At 43.9% G+C, this 13,160-nt stretch overlaps 1 protein-coding gene across 3 annotated transcripts in view; it reads right to left on the bottom strand.

The window, feature by feature from the left end:
• Positions 1–13,160, bottom strand: part of LOC138566577 (galactosylgalactosylxylosylprotein 3-beta-glucuronosyltransferase 1-like) — a 327,890-nt gene that overhangs the window by 152,531 nt on the left and 162,199 nt on the right. The gene's annotated exons all lie outside the window — the stretch shown is intronic.

The raw sequence follows: 13,160 nt of genomic DNA, 5'->3' as shown, positions 1-13,160 counted from the left end.
GATGTCAGAAGCATGAAACTTCATATGACTATGCCCAGATATCTTGCGCACATATGTGTACAATTGTGGACAAATCAGACATTGGGTCCCAGAGCAAAAGTGCGAAAAGTTGCCAAATCTAGACCCAAGCTCTCACAGCGACGGGGCTTGGATGAATACTTGATCCACAAAATATGTGATATAGATATGCTAGTGCCATCATATGCTATTGCCATCAAGTTTGTAAAATTGTAAATATGCATTATATGAAAAGTAGATTTCATGTGCAAAGACAAAGGGGAGGTTTTTCCTGCATCATAAACCACATCGTCATGATGACACCCTGTTTGCTTCTCCAATCAAGGGAGAGGAAAGACCCTAACCAATGGACTACTTAGGCGGTGTGCCTAAGATAATTTGGCATACCCACCCCTTTAGTAAATACATAAATAGAGATAGTTTAGGACCTAGAAACAGACTTATTCACCCACCAACTGATTGCTGGCGGAGTACTTTGCAAGAGAAATCCATGCTCCAGACTCCAGAACTTTGAAAGCAGAAAGGCCCATTTCCAAAGCTGAACCATTCTCAGCTTGGCCTTTAAAAATCCAGAACCCAGATTTTACCCCAGACCTCTAAGGGGAACAAAAGAACAGCCTGGCTGTGCTGTTGCTGCTTTCTTGCTAAGAATTATTGCCAGAATCCAAAGATCCAACCTAATAGAGCCGTGCTGTGACCAGATAGCTGTGAACCAGAAACAGAGCCCGTGAGATCCAGTCCAGTCCCACCGTGCGGTCTGCAGAGTGCCTTCCTGATTGCAGACCAGAGCACCTTGAGTGCAGTGCGGTGTGCCTAGCAGAATCCCTGTGTGAAAGAGCTGTTCATTGCACCCAACCTCAAAATTAAGTTTTCCATTTGCTAGTTACTCTATAATCATTGCTAGTGTTTGTCTGATACCATACAAAGTGGCTCCCACTAGTATTGCAACATTTTTAGTGAATTAAATCCATTTTCAGTGTTTTTACCATTCCATTCAAAGCCAAATTCAAAACCATTTTGACAAGTTTGCAATCATTCCTGTTTCACTCTCTGTGTTTGCTGGGGGGAAATTGGGATTGATACTATTTTGTTGAAATCTGTATTCCTGAAACCGGTTTTCTCTACTTCCATCTCTTTATATTGCATATTGGGGTGATTGAGTAGTGTGCAGGGGGAAAGAGTAATCACATTGCATTTTGATTGAACCCACACAAAAGTATTATTCTATGCTGCATTATTTTTCCTATCATTACTCCTTGAGATTAAAGAGATTGTTAGTGTGACAGCACCCTATTAAAATACGGTGATATATATATTGTGAAATAGCTCAAATACATTTTTGTAACTTTGCAAACCAGCCTGCTTCCTGGTTCAGTGTGACCGGGGGGGATTCAAAGAGAGGGGCGTGATATAAGGGTACATCATTCAGAAATAAAAGAACTTATAGATCTAAATAAATAATTAAGGGTTTCAATTGTGCATCCCACGCTAGGCATTGACTTATGTGAAGTTCCGGGTTGAAATCACTTACAGGATAAATGAAAAAATTAAAAATAGGTATTTTAGAAAAATAAATAATATATACCCAATTCAAACTGCCTGTTGAATTCTAATAGTATTGAATTGCTAGGTTTAGATTTGAAGCAATTGTGGAGTTAGAATTATGCACTCAACAAATTATGTGTTATATTTCCCATCACACTGTAACATTGTGTCCTCTCACAGATCCCTATTGGAGTGCAACCTGTGCACCATTGTCCAATAGAAAAAAATGTTGGCCAGTGAGGAGAGTTGGAATTAAAGAACCCCCACAACAGATACTGTCTCACAGTTGTGAGAAGACACAGGCACTGAAATTACAGGAGAGGTCTGGGTATCGATTTGGCTTAGGGGCATGCACAATGTGACTGCAACTGCTAGTGGGTCTGAGCTTGAGACTGGCCAAGTGCAAAAATTCTTGAGCTCCTGATTCCCTGCTATCTCTGCAGAAATTGAAAATATGCTTGCAGAAGAAGTACATGGAAACAAGTTCCATTTCTTTGGTTGTCCCAGTCATTGGCAATGTCACATAAGCTGCCTTGTGTCACCCGATATCCTTTTGTGCAAATCAGAGAAAATAAAAGAAGGCTTTTCCAGACTGTTACTTGGTCATACTTATCCTTGGACATTGCCTTATGATCCCAGTGAGCTGACCCCACATATGGCTGCTGAGGCTGGGGAGACGTGTGCTCGGATAGCACTAGAAATGTTGAGCAGCTGTCAGGAACTAGATTACCTCCCCGTTCCCTCTCCTCACGTGAGTCCTCCAAAGTCTCGTTGGAATCCTCAGACACCTTCTTTCTCCTTGCCTTCTTAGTTTCCTCAGGCTTCTTTTCTTTCTTAACGTGCAAATAAGGGCGAGCTCCCTCGGAGGCCACCGTGACCTGCGAGGACTCAGGCTCACAGGGAACGCTGAGGAGCAAGCTCCCCAAAATGTTTCAGGGAAAAAGCCAGTTGTGGCGTAAACAACCCTGGTAGGAGGTGAAGACTCTGATGCTGTCGGAGTAGTGAAGGATTTGTAGAAAGATCGTCTGCTTTGCGTGTGGAAGAAAGTTCTTTAAGTGGACACTTGTCTGTATCAATGAACTTCTTTAGGTTGGTCCCCGGTGATCCACAGAAGGCAAGCACTGAAGGTAGCACAGGAAGGCAATCCTAAAACAATCAGGATCAAGTATCCAAGGATGGGATACCAGCTATACGTATAGGAAAAAGGCTGAACAGAAGGTAAACCAGAGACGGAAGAGGCAGCGGTAAGGACAACAGTGAAAGATAAGAAAGGATCTCCGAGTCAGAGGTAAGAATATGCGTGTACACCGATGATCACCGACGAGTGTGTCTCCTTGAAACCATGAGCTGAAATGAGAGAAGCCTGAGTGCAGAGAGATACAGAAGTAGAAAAACGAAAACCCAGAAGGGGGAGAGAGAAAGAGTAAGGGAAAAAGTAATAAAGTATGAAACAAACACTTAATGTAAATAGCCTGGGAAACAACACAGGAACCCATAGGGAGTCGCGTACGAGGATGCGGGAGAAAAAAGACAGAACGGTATTGGATCCTAAATAAAAGGAAAAGGACCGATACCGACACAATCTCGAAGAAAGCAGAGCAAAAAAAGCTAGCACTAGCAAGACCAGTACGAGCAGCGTAGAATCAGAGACGGATACAACGCATCGAGTACCCGGAAGTGATCGCCTATATTACACAGGTGGCCATCTTGGGAGTAGACTAGACCGTTGAATATGGTTCAATCGTACTTTGTCACCCAACCTCCACCAAGACCAGTGTTTCCAGGAACGGCGCATGACACTAACGTTAATGCGTCTGCACAATGGGAGAGGATTAATAATAATTCCCTCTCTATACTACAGCTAAATTAATTGGTGGTTGGGTCAACCCATACAGCTGGACAGACCTGGGTGATCCCCCTTCCATGTGAACATGGCTAATGTGGCAACCCTAGCGTGGGTGCCCCAGAGCCAGGGCCGCTGTTCGCCGGGGGCCCCTGGCCATGTGTGGCGCTCCGGTGACCCAGAGCTGGTGGGGTGACCCCCACCCATGAGTCCTCGGCATGATTGCTGCACCAGTGAGTCCCGTTGGGTGACCCCGACCTGAGTATGGGAGCTGCCCGTTGATCCGGAGCAGCCCCCCCCAACACTTAATGCTAAATTGTAAGATAGGAAACATTTGTCCTTATGGCGCCTCTATTGTCTGCAGTGTTAGGTAGTGGTTTGGGTATCGTGGTTGCTGCTAGGGGGCAAGCAAGGCTACGTGCCTCAAAGTTACATCAGGAGGCTAAAGGCAACATTATTGGCCTTGTATTTAATGCAAAATAAGCTACTTCTGACATTTCTGACGATTTACTTTACAAATGTAAAGCTTGTGCCACACTGCTGCAACTTTTATAGAGATTGCACATCCTCACAATGAGACATCTTTCTTCCAGCGCAATGATAATCCAAACCTTTAGAAGTATTTCGAGATTTCATGGCCAGTGAGCAAGACAAACTGGCTTCTGCTCTTAGAGAGAAATTCAACAACATAACGTATAGAATAGCAAATGGGTATTTATCAACTGCAGCAGGTGTCTGCAATCTTTGCTCTCCAGATGTTTAGGACTACACATCCCATCAGCCCTAGCCAACAGAGTCAATGCTGAAGAACTTTGGGTGTTGTAGTCCAAGACATCTGTAGAGCCATAGGTTACAGACCCCGGAACTACAGGCATATATTACACAAACGAGTTTGGTGTGCCATCAGACAGATGATGATACCAGAGCCATCACTCTCTATGAGGTGGATTGCTCACCGTAGTTAGTGCCTACCCATCTATAATTGTATGTTGTGTATGGCCCCAGTATATTCATTTGCCACCCCTCCCCATTCCTTTTGTGACAGAATGTTTGAGTAGTACCTCTGTCACAAAGGAATGAATTGCCATTTGCAACTGTGGGCCACGTTTTCATGCCCCAGTCCGACACCGGATGCGCATTATCCCATTCGATAATGGCACCTCATTAGGTCTTTAAGGCTATTAGCACTTTGTGCCCCCCCACCCAAAAAGTAAATGCAAGCTGTGGGGTAGCGTTGGAATTAAGAATGTTTGGAATGTGGCCAGTAACAGAAGGTATTAACTGTATTCCCAGTATGTAACTTATATTTATAAATTGCCTTATGTTCCTTCTTATGGGTATACAGTCTGCTTTATTGCATATTACAAGAAAATGTGCGTGCAGAAAAAATCATGAAGGTGCGATAGAGACATCTTGTTGTCTATCGTGTTAATGATAATGCCTATGCGTTGAGTTAACGTGAACATTATTTGTGTCCAGCTTTATGCCTTTTCTGAGAGCAGAGGCTGACATGACGGGACGTGAATCACACAGCATTGCACCACTCCTAATGTCACACAAGAGATGGCCTGCTTAGCAAAGAAGATGATTCGCACTTGACCTAAACTGCACTCGTTCTGAAAAAAAGCTCTTCCCTGTTGCCGTGTTTATTTAATGCTCGATCATAGCTTATTAAGCACTGTACCGCTTCCTAAATATCACGTCTGATCGCTTCTGCGAATACGTGCACTGGAAACTGCAAGGCAAAGCCCCTGCTGCAGTGTAATACATGTGTATTGACACTAATCCACTACATATATATATATAGATGGAGAGAGAGAGGCGCTATAGCTGTATCTGGAAAACAGAAGGAGAGCCACTATGTGCAGAGTCAGTGAAAAGCCTCACGACTGCACATTCAGCTTTGCTAAATTCCCAATGTACATGGGGTGTGACATGGGAATTGTGGATGCATCCAGTCTAGATGATCACATCCGAGTCCTGTGAGAAGTGCAGAACAGCAGGGAACTCCTTGGTGAAGTGCATCGACCTCACAACTCCACCCGGCACTAATGAAGCTGCGTCCTGCACCCTAATCATGAAACCTTGACAGGAAGGACACCTCCAGTATGTGAAATAGCCACATTCATGTCCTAGCTACAGAGCCCTAAAACAGAAATGAATTGTCACTCAAGCTGCATCATGTGATAAAGTGCTCATTCGCATGCTGCAACGTGTGAACGCGGTGTGAAACAATGCATTTATTATACATACGTAGATAATCGACATGATAAATGCAGGGGAGGGTAGTTAATTGGCCACCATTGGTCTGAGCTAATTAGATGGTAATAAAAAAAAGATCTTTGGAAAAGGCCACTTTAATGGCTCTTTGGAGGTCAAGGACACACTGCCACTAGTGGCTGTAGCTTCCACTTAAAGCGCAAATAATTTCTCAGCTAATGTGCTGCCACCATGCCACATGGGAGTTCCTGCCTCTCGTGGCTGACCTCCCCATGGGCCTGTGCAATGAAAAGGGACTGCCATTCAGGGAGACAGCGCCGTCCCTCACTAGGGATGAAGCAGAAGCGCACAATCCTGCTGCTGTTTCAAAGCCGCCGGGCAGCAGCATACCAGGGCAGGCCTGTGTGCGCAGCCGGTGACAAACCGGTGACCTGCAGAAGAGGAGGAATGGGGTTTGTAGCGGGGACTCAGAGCATGAGTAAGGCATACCCCCTAGCTGAGGTGTGCACGTATGTGGCTGTGGTTAACTGCTTGCTAGTTAAACACGTATAACAGGCAGCCACCGTAAATCATCTCCATGGAGGCTTTCAATCCTGCCATTTACTTTTTTTTTTAAAGTACACCCACATTTAATCAGTTATCACTAGACTATAGCCCCCGTCCCGCCCAGCTGCCCCCTCCAGTCAAGGCCAGGCCAGCAGCAGCCAGCCATTAACAGTACACTACACACTAACCCCCGTCCCCTCTGCCCCCGTTCCCGCCTACCGGAACTACCGCCATCACCAAGCAATATTTTTCTTAATTCATCCTTTGTGTCAATGTGAAAGCAAGATATGATCAAATGCATTTATTATACGTCGATACATATAATAAATGCATTTTTTCACATCCCTGTTCCGGAACCGGCACCAACTCCATGTCACATCTGTTCTCACCTGGTCGTTCATCGCTCATCGTCGGAATTCGGAAAGCAGCCAGGCCTGGCTGCTGCTGCCTACCCAGACTGCAGTCAGTGCACGCTGCACCTGTGTAGAACAGTCTTAACTTGTGACACGTGCAGTTCTCGGGGGCGGTGCCCCTCATTAGACACGCAGGCGCGAGCCAGCGTCACCATCAGCCCAGCCCTGCAGAAAAGAAATGCGCATCCAACCAGTGCAGCCAATTCAGCCGATCTACTCAGGCTGACGAGATCGTTTTCAGCCCTCCTAATTCTGCATCCTTGCACCATGCGCCAAAGAGGCCCTATGCCCCGAAGCCTACCGGGGATGTCCCGGTGTCCCAGTGGGGCAGTCCAACCCTGGTTGCATGCCAATTCTTTGAGAATGCTAATTGAGAGGGCAGCACGAGCAAAGCGGTTGTCATACTCATGTTATGAAAGTTTACAAAGGAATACCAGCCGTAAGCCAGGTAAGCTTGTGCATTTCATAAGGACTTTCACATGAGGGCTTTACAAAACCAGATACAAATATAAATGGAATGAACATTATTTAAACCAACTCTTCTATTTTGCCACACAGCAGGCAACATTTCCTCACAGTGACATGTGCAGTAATTAAGCACTGGATACAGCAAGCGCTGTAACTGTAACCTCTCTGGTCTACATTCATTTTCTTGCATGTGGCTCGCAGACAAGTCAAGTTCAATTTAACATAATAGGCCTGAATTACAAAAGTATTTTTCAAAGGGAAAATCCCATTCAAAAACGCTTTGTAAATCAGGCCCATAATGTCTCTTGATTTTCTTGCCGCTTCTATTTCCTCTGGGAAATGCTGCTGGCTTTGACGTGTTTCTAATGCACACACACCACATTAAACAAAAGGGATGATACGTGAGAGGTATTTGCGCCTCTATGATGATTGAAAGGGTTAATGCCTGTGTTTCAGGGCAAATCCACGCAATGTAAGATAATCGAGTATTTCAGCCTTTACAAAATAAGCGCGGATTAACACATGGTGCCCTGCTCTGTACACACCTTTGATAATCTGGCCCCAGTGCTTTTTTTAGATAATTCCAAACTGGCGGTATTCCTGCTACTCACACACTACATAATATTTGCTAAACTTGGATAATCTGGCCCCTGATGTCATACTCATTCTTTGCTGAGGCAATGATTTGGGGAACGTACGAGGCATGCCTCTGTCTTTGATTATGCAACAAGATTTAGGAAAACTCATGGAACTTTTTCCTCACAGCACCTTCATTTTTTCTAACATATCTCAGCGGGAAAAATGGAAGTGGACCACCAGATTTAATTCTAAAATTGAGCAATCTCTGAGAAATGTGAATATGTAGTTTCTGCATTCATCAGAAATCACAAACTTATCTGGATTTCTAATAATAGCATCCTGTTTTCCAGTGTCTTTCAGTTGTACATGTCTAATCTTTATGGACATGATGGAGTTTATTTAACTGATGAAGGAAATACACTCTTCCTTGACAACATTAAATCCGCAATCCAAATTTGCTAAAAAACAGTCCTTTTAAGGACTACCTATTTATTACACACCTATACATATATTTAAATGTAAAAAGTAAAAATATTTGTTTACGCTTCCAGAATAACCACAAATATTCTGCGGCTATAAAAAAAACTAAACACAACACATACTATGTTTTCAATATCATTAAATACCTTCTATAGATGGCTCTTAAAAGAGCTGCTATGTTATTATATCAAAATGAGGCCCATAAATAGTTGTTTTGTTGCGAGAAGCCCTCTACCTCTCAAATTCCACCACTACATTGCTTCAAAGAATTCAGAAACCAAAATAATTGAGTTAGCCAATGCTTTTGGCAGACATCCCCTTTATACTCAAAATCACTATTAGTACCATTCTCAAAATGTATTCCTCCACAATTTTCTGAACAATCAGATTCACCACCTGGCAATCACATAAATGAGTTCTCAGAATCTTCTTCTGAAACAGTCTACATGTTTCCATCTCTAAAAAATATTTTTAAAAATGTCCACTAATTATAGTATGTATGCAGTCTTCAGCTCTGCATCTGCTAATGACACACCACTCTCTCAAAACAATGTAAAATATATCCCATAACATCTTGTGAAATATACCTTGGAAGAACGAATTACATATTATTTTCAAACTCATAATGTCATCGGTGTACAATTTCCACCTTTACCATTATACTCGTGATTACAATGGAACAGGTAGAACCCCATAACCTCGGATACCAACCCGCCCATGATACCTGCGGTTATGGTAGCCCAGCAAAATGCATGATGTCCCAATAGTGGATTTATAACCACGGGAATAATGATCACACTATAGCTGCTGTTACTTGTGCACAAATAACATGATATGCATGATGTCCCATTAGTGGATTTATAACCACGGGAATAATGATCACACTATAGCTGCTGTTACTTGTGCACAAATAACATGATAGCCATTGGCTGACAAATAACCACAGCTACACCATGCCCACATGTGCGATAACCGCAACTATCTGGCCAGGATTACTAACGTAAACACGATTATAGCCACGGGTATACAGATGTCACGACCTTACCCCCACCGTGTGGTAACGGTTCCCGAAAGACCCTATTTGCCCCCCCTCGGATCCCTTGGAGCCAGTCCTGGCGCTGTTGGCATTGGACACAGTGTACCCTGCATTTACAGAAGCACTGAAATGCGTGTTTCTCCTTCAGCAAATTCCAAGAGACGAGCACCAGGAAGCCTCAGGAGCGAAGGAAGCTCTGTTCCCAAGTGGAGCAGGCAGTGGCGGACCAGACCTAGTTTTTGCAGGGTCAAGAGGAGCCACAGAAGCAGAATACCTGGGAGCAGTGAGGGGATAGGATGTTCACAACTTACCTGCTGAGTTCACCAGTTTACAGTGACCCCGTAGCGCTCCGAGACCACTCACGTGTTCAAGCAGGCATTTCACTACTAAGAAGCAATTGTGTATGAAGGCAAGTGATAGTCAAACTATCAGTAAGCAGTAAACGTCACATTTGTTAAAGCCAAATGACTGTACAATTAAGTGTGTGAGTTTATGGAAAACCCAGCAGCCCAATGGGAAACTATTCTTAAAAGCGGATACATACAACCATTGGCTGAGCCAAGAGAAACCAAAAATAAGGGAATTTCAATCCAGCAGACATTGCCAAAGGCGCAGTGGGACTAATGAAAGGAGCAAGAAAGGCTACACAGACTAGACCATAAAAGGGTGATTAACTTTTAAATATCACAAATGGCTAAAATAAGACAAGAAAACCAACTTTTTGTGAGGTACTCCGGACACAAGTTGGGTCTGACAGTCACTAAACAAACTATATCCAGATGCATAATCCTAGCCATCACAGAATGTTACAGGCTTGCAGGAAAGGATGCCCCATAAGGCCTGAGTGCTCTATCCACAAGGAGCCTGGCTACCTCTTCCTCCTTGCAGAATGGGGTGCCGGTCAATGACATTTGAGCGTCAGCCACCTGGTCTACCATTCAGACATTCACAAAACACTTTTGCCTGGACTCTGCCAGAAGGGAGGGTTTGGAATTGCAGTTCTGCATTCTATCTATGACAAAACTTGAGAATTAATTTTGTAATTCGAAAAACCTTACTCCCTTCTCCAAACCTCACACTGCTTTGGCAGTCTATCTAAAGATGAGGAATATGTGGGAGTATACAATCCATTCAAAGAACAAGTTACTTACCCCCTGGTAAAATTCTTTCGACTGTATGTTCCTCCCACGTATTACTCATCGACCCTCCCACCTTACCCCATAGTAGAATTTCCATACATTACACCTTGCGCTGTGTCATCTTCAAATAATATCCTTGATACACTAATGCCGGTAATCCTCTGGGAAGAAGGCAAAAAACTGAACTGAAGTAACGGGCAGTGCACCTGTTATTTCTACCTACAATGACAGCGGCCTTGAGATGGAGACCCTCGAGGGCCATGCATCGACGCACAGCACCCTCTGCTAAAATGTATTTTTGCCAAGCAGCTAATGCTGGAAGGGAAGATTGTGGGATGTTTTTACCCATGCATACAAGCCCTACCATAAAACTGTGCAGTACTGGCATGGAAAACATCATGATGGCCAGAACTCCCCAGAGAGTGCATAGGGAAAACATGAAGAATAGGCTGCCACCCATTTTTGCCTATGTTGTGAGCACAGGAGGGCACTTCCTAAAACCACCATTGGGCTACACACACAGTAGCCTGAAACCATTGGGAATGGTAATGCTGATTGCAAAAAAAAGCAACTGAGAACTGTGGGGAATTCATTTTCTTAATCCCAAAAATGGTTGCATTACCAGTACTCACCACTATCAGAAAGCCAGCGTTTTAAAACCACCAGACTTTTGTGTAAAACTGCACAAATGAAAAAAAAACAGACCAAGGAAAGACTTGCTAAGAGGTGGAAGAATGTAAAACCATTTTCTGAAATGACTTGAAGGAAGTAATTATTTAATGTATAGGTACACATTGTCAGTTTGATTTGAATGTAGAAAACTGGGAACAAAAAGTGACATTTAGGTGAAACCTGGCTTAGTGAAACTGGATTCTGCCTGACAACTACCCCCGACAGGAGAAACCTGTTCAGCTACTCTTCCCAGGCCTAGCTGCATCCTGCTGCCCCTTGCCAAAAGGAGTTGTCACCTCTCTGATTAGATTAGGGGTGGAGCACCTGGGAACTGGAAGGAACAGAACAATGCAACTCCCTTGACTCAGGCAAATGTTATATTGGGGGTGTCGTAAAGTGGCTTCCTTTTAGGGGAAATTGGGAGGGGCAGTGCCTCTGCTAGCAGCTGAGCTTGGGGGAAGTGGATAAACCAGTTATTCCACCCTGTGATGTGGGAAGCCACACCCCTTTTTGACCAGGGCATAATTTTAAAAAAATAGATAACTCATAGTGCGGACTTGTCAGAATTATATAAGTAATATCATTATTTTTGTGATTTTTCTGTGAACATTTTGAGAGGCGTTAGGACCCTGTGGTGTATTCTGGGGGGTTGCTAGCGGAAAATAGGGTCTCACTCCAAATGTCTGCATGTTAAAAATCTGACACTTCATCAATTAATGTCCATACTCCTTGCGCACATGTGTGTAATTTTGGGTAAATGTCCGATATTGCAAAACCATTTTTGTCATTTTTGAATGCAAGCCCCCAGGAAGATCAGAGGCTGACAAGCATGGACCATAAGGAATATATAATGTGCACATGTAATTTCAACAAATTGTATATCTGGGAAAGATGTATTTGAATCAAATATAGATTTGTGGGCAAACTGACCAGGGGAGGATCCTCTGACCCATAAACAGACCTCATCATGATGACAATCCATTTCCTTCCCCCAATCATGGGAGAGGGGAGAATTGGGCCAATGACAAGTAGAGAGGGGCAGGCTTAGCTGGGCCCAGGCACACACCCATTTTCAAAACACATAAAAAGAGACTGCTGGGACAGGTAGAGACAGTCAATTCCATTTGCTGCGGAGCATGCTGACCGACGACTTCACATCCAGAGATCCAACACTTAGACTTCCAAGCTAAACAGAGACTACAGAACTTTGAACCAAGAAGGCCCACTGCAAGCAAAAGTATTTGTCAGCAGGCCTCAAAATCATTTGCAAACTATTCCACAGCCGGGCGAGCTGTCTGAATTCTTTTGCCATGAACTCTTGCCAGTACCCAGAAAGCAGTGTTACATCCAGAATCCACTTGATCCGGACCGGAAAGCAGAGCAGTATCCAGAACCAGAGGCCGCTGAATCCAGAGAGGCTAGACCGGCAGAGCAGAGCTGACCCAGATCGCTGTGAGCAGAACCAGTGCCTGATTGACCCGCCGAGCAGACAGAACCGAAGCCGGACGTGTTGAGCAGATCCGTGACGAGGCCAAGTTCAAATTTATATTGTGAGTACCTAGCAGAACTGTGCAGAACCAATCTCTTAGTTAAAATAATCTAATCCAAACTATTTTAACCTAAGTAGAACTGCCTCCTAGAAATCGTGTCATCTGTCATTTTTAAAGCTGCACAACTGTCACCTGTCAATTCTGCAGCTGCAAGCTGTCACCTGTCGTTTTGAGTTTACTTTAAATCCGAAAATCTACCTTTATTAAATCGTCCGTATCTCTGGAACCGTTTGGGCTAGGAACGAAATTTAACTTTCATCTGAAAGCTTAGATTCACGCACTCGCGAATTTTGCCCGATTTCTTTACCTGTAAAAAGATAGCAGCTTTTTGCTTTCCTGTGCTAAAAATTCGTTTGTCTCTTAATAACCATCCCTGAATCATTGCTAAAGTGAGCCTGAGCTCATCCCAAGTATCTCTCACTCACCCTGAATTTCTAGAGGGAATTAAAATCAGTTGGCACATTTTCCCATCCATTGCCATCACATGTAAAAGCATTTTGGGCCTGTGTTTCAAACTCCTACCTGTTTCCTCTAAGCTTGCTGGGGGGGAACTGAATTTCGTATTGTATTTGGTTGCATTCCTGAGAACTGTGTGCTCCTCTTTCCATCTCCTTCCATTTCTTACATTGCATAGGGGAGGGCGGTGAATTG

Source organism: Ambystoma mexicanum, chromosome 2p, assembly GCF_040938575.1.
Source record: "Ambystoma mexicanum isolate Mex_15411 chromosome 2p, UKY_AmexF1_1, whole genome shotgun sequence".
NCBI classification, from domain to species: Eukaryota; Metazoa; Chordata; class Amphibia; order Caudata; family Ambystomatidae; genus Ambystoma; species Ambystoma mexicanum.
This window is presented reverse-complemented; position numbering and strand designations above follow the sequence as displayed.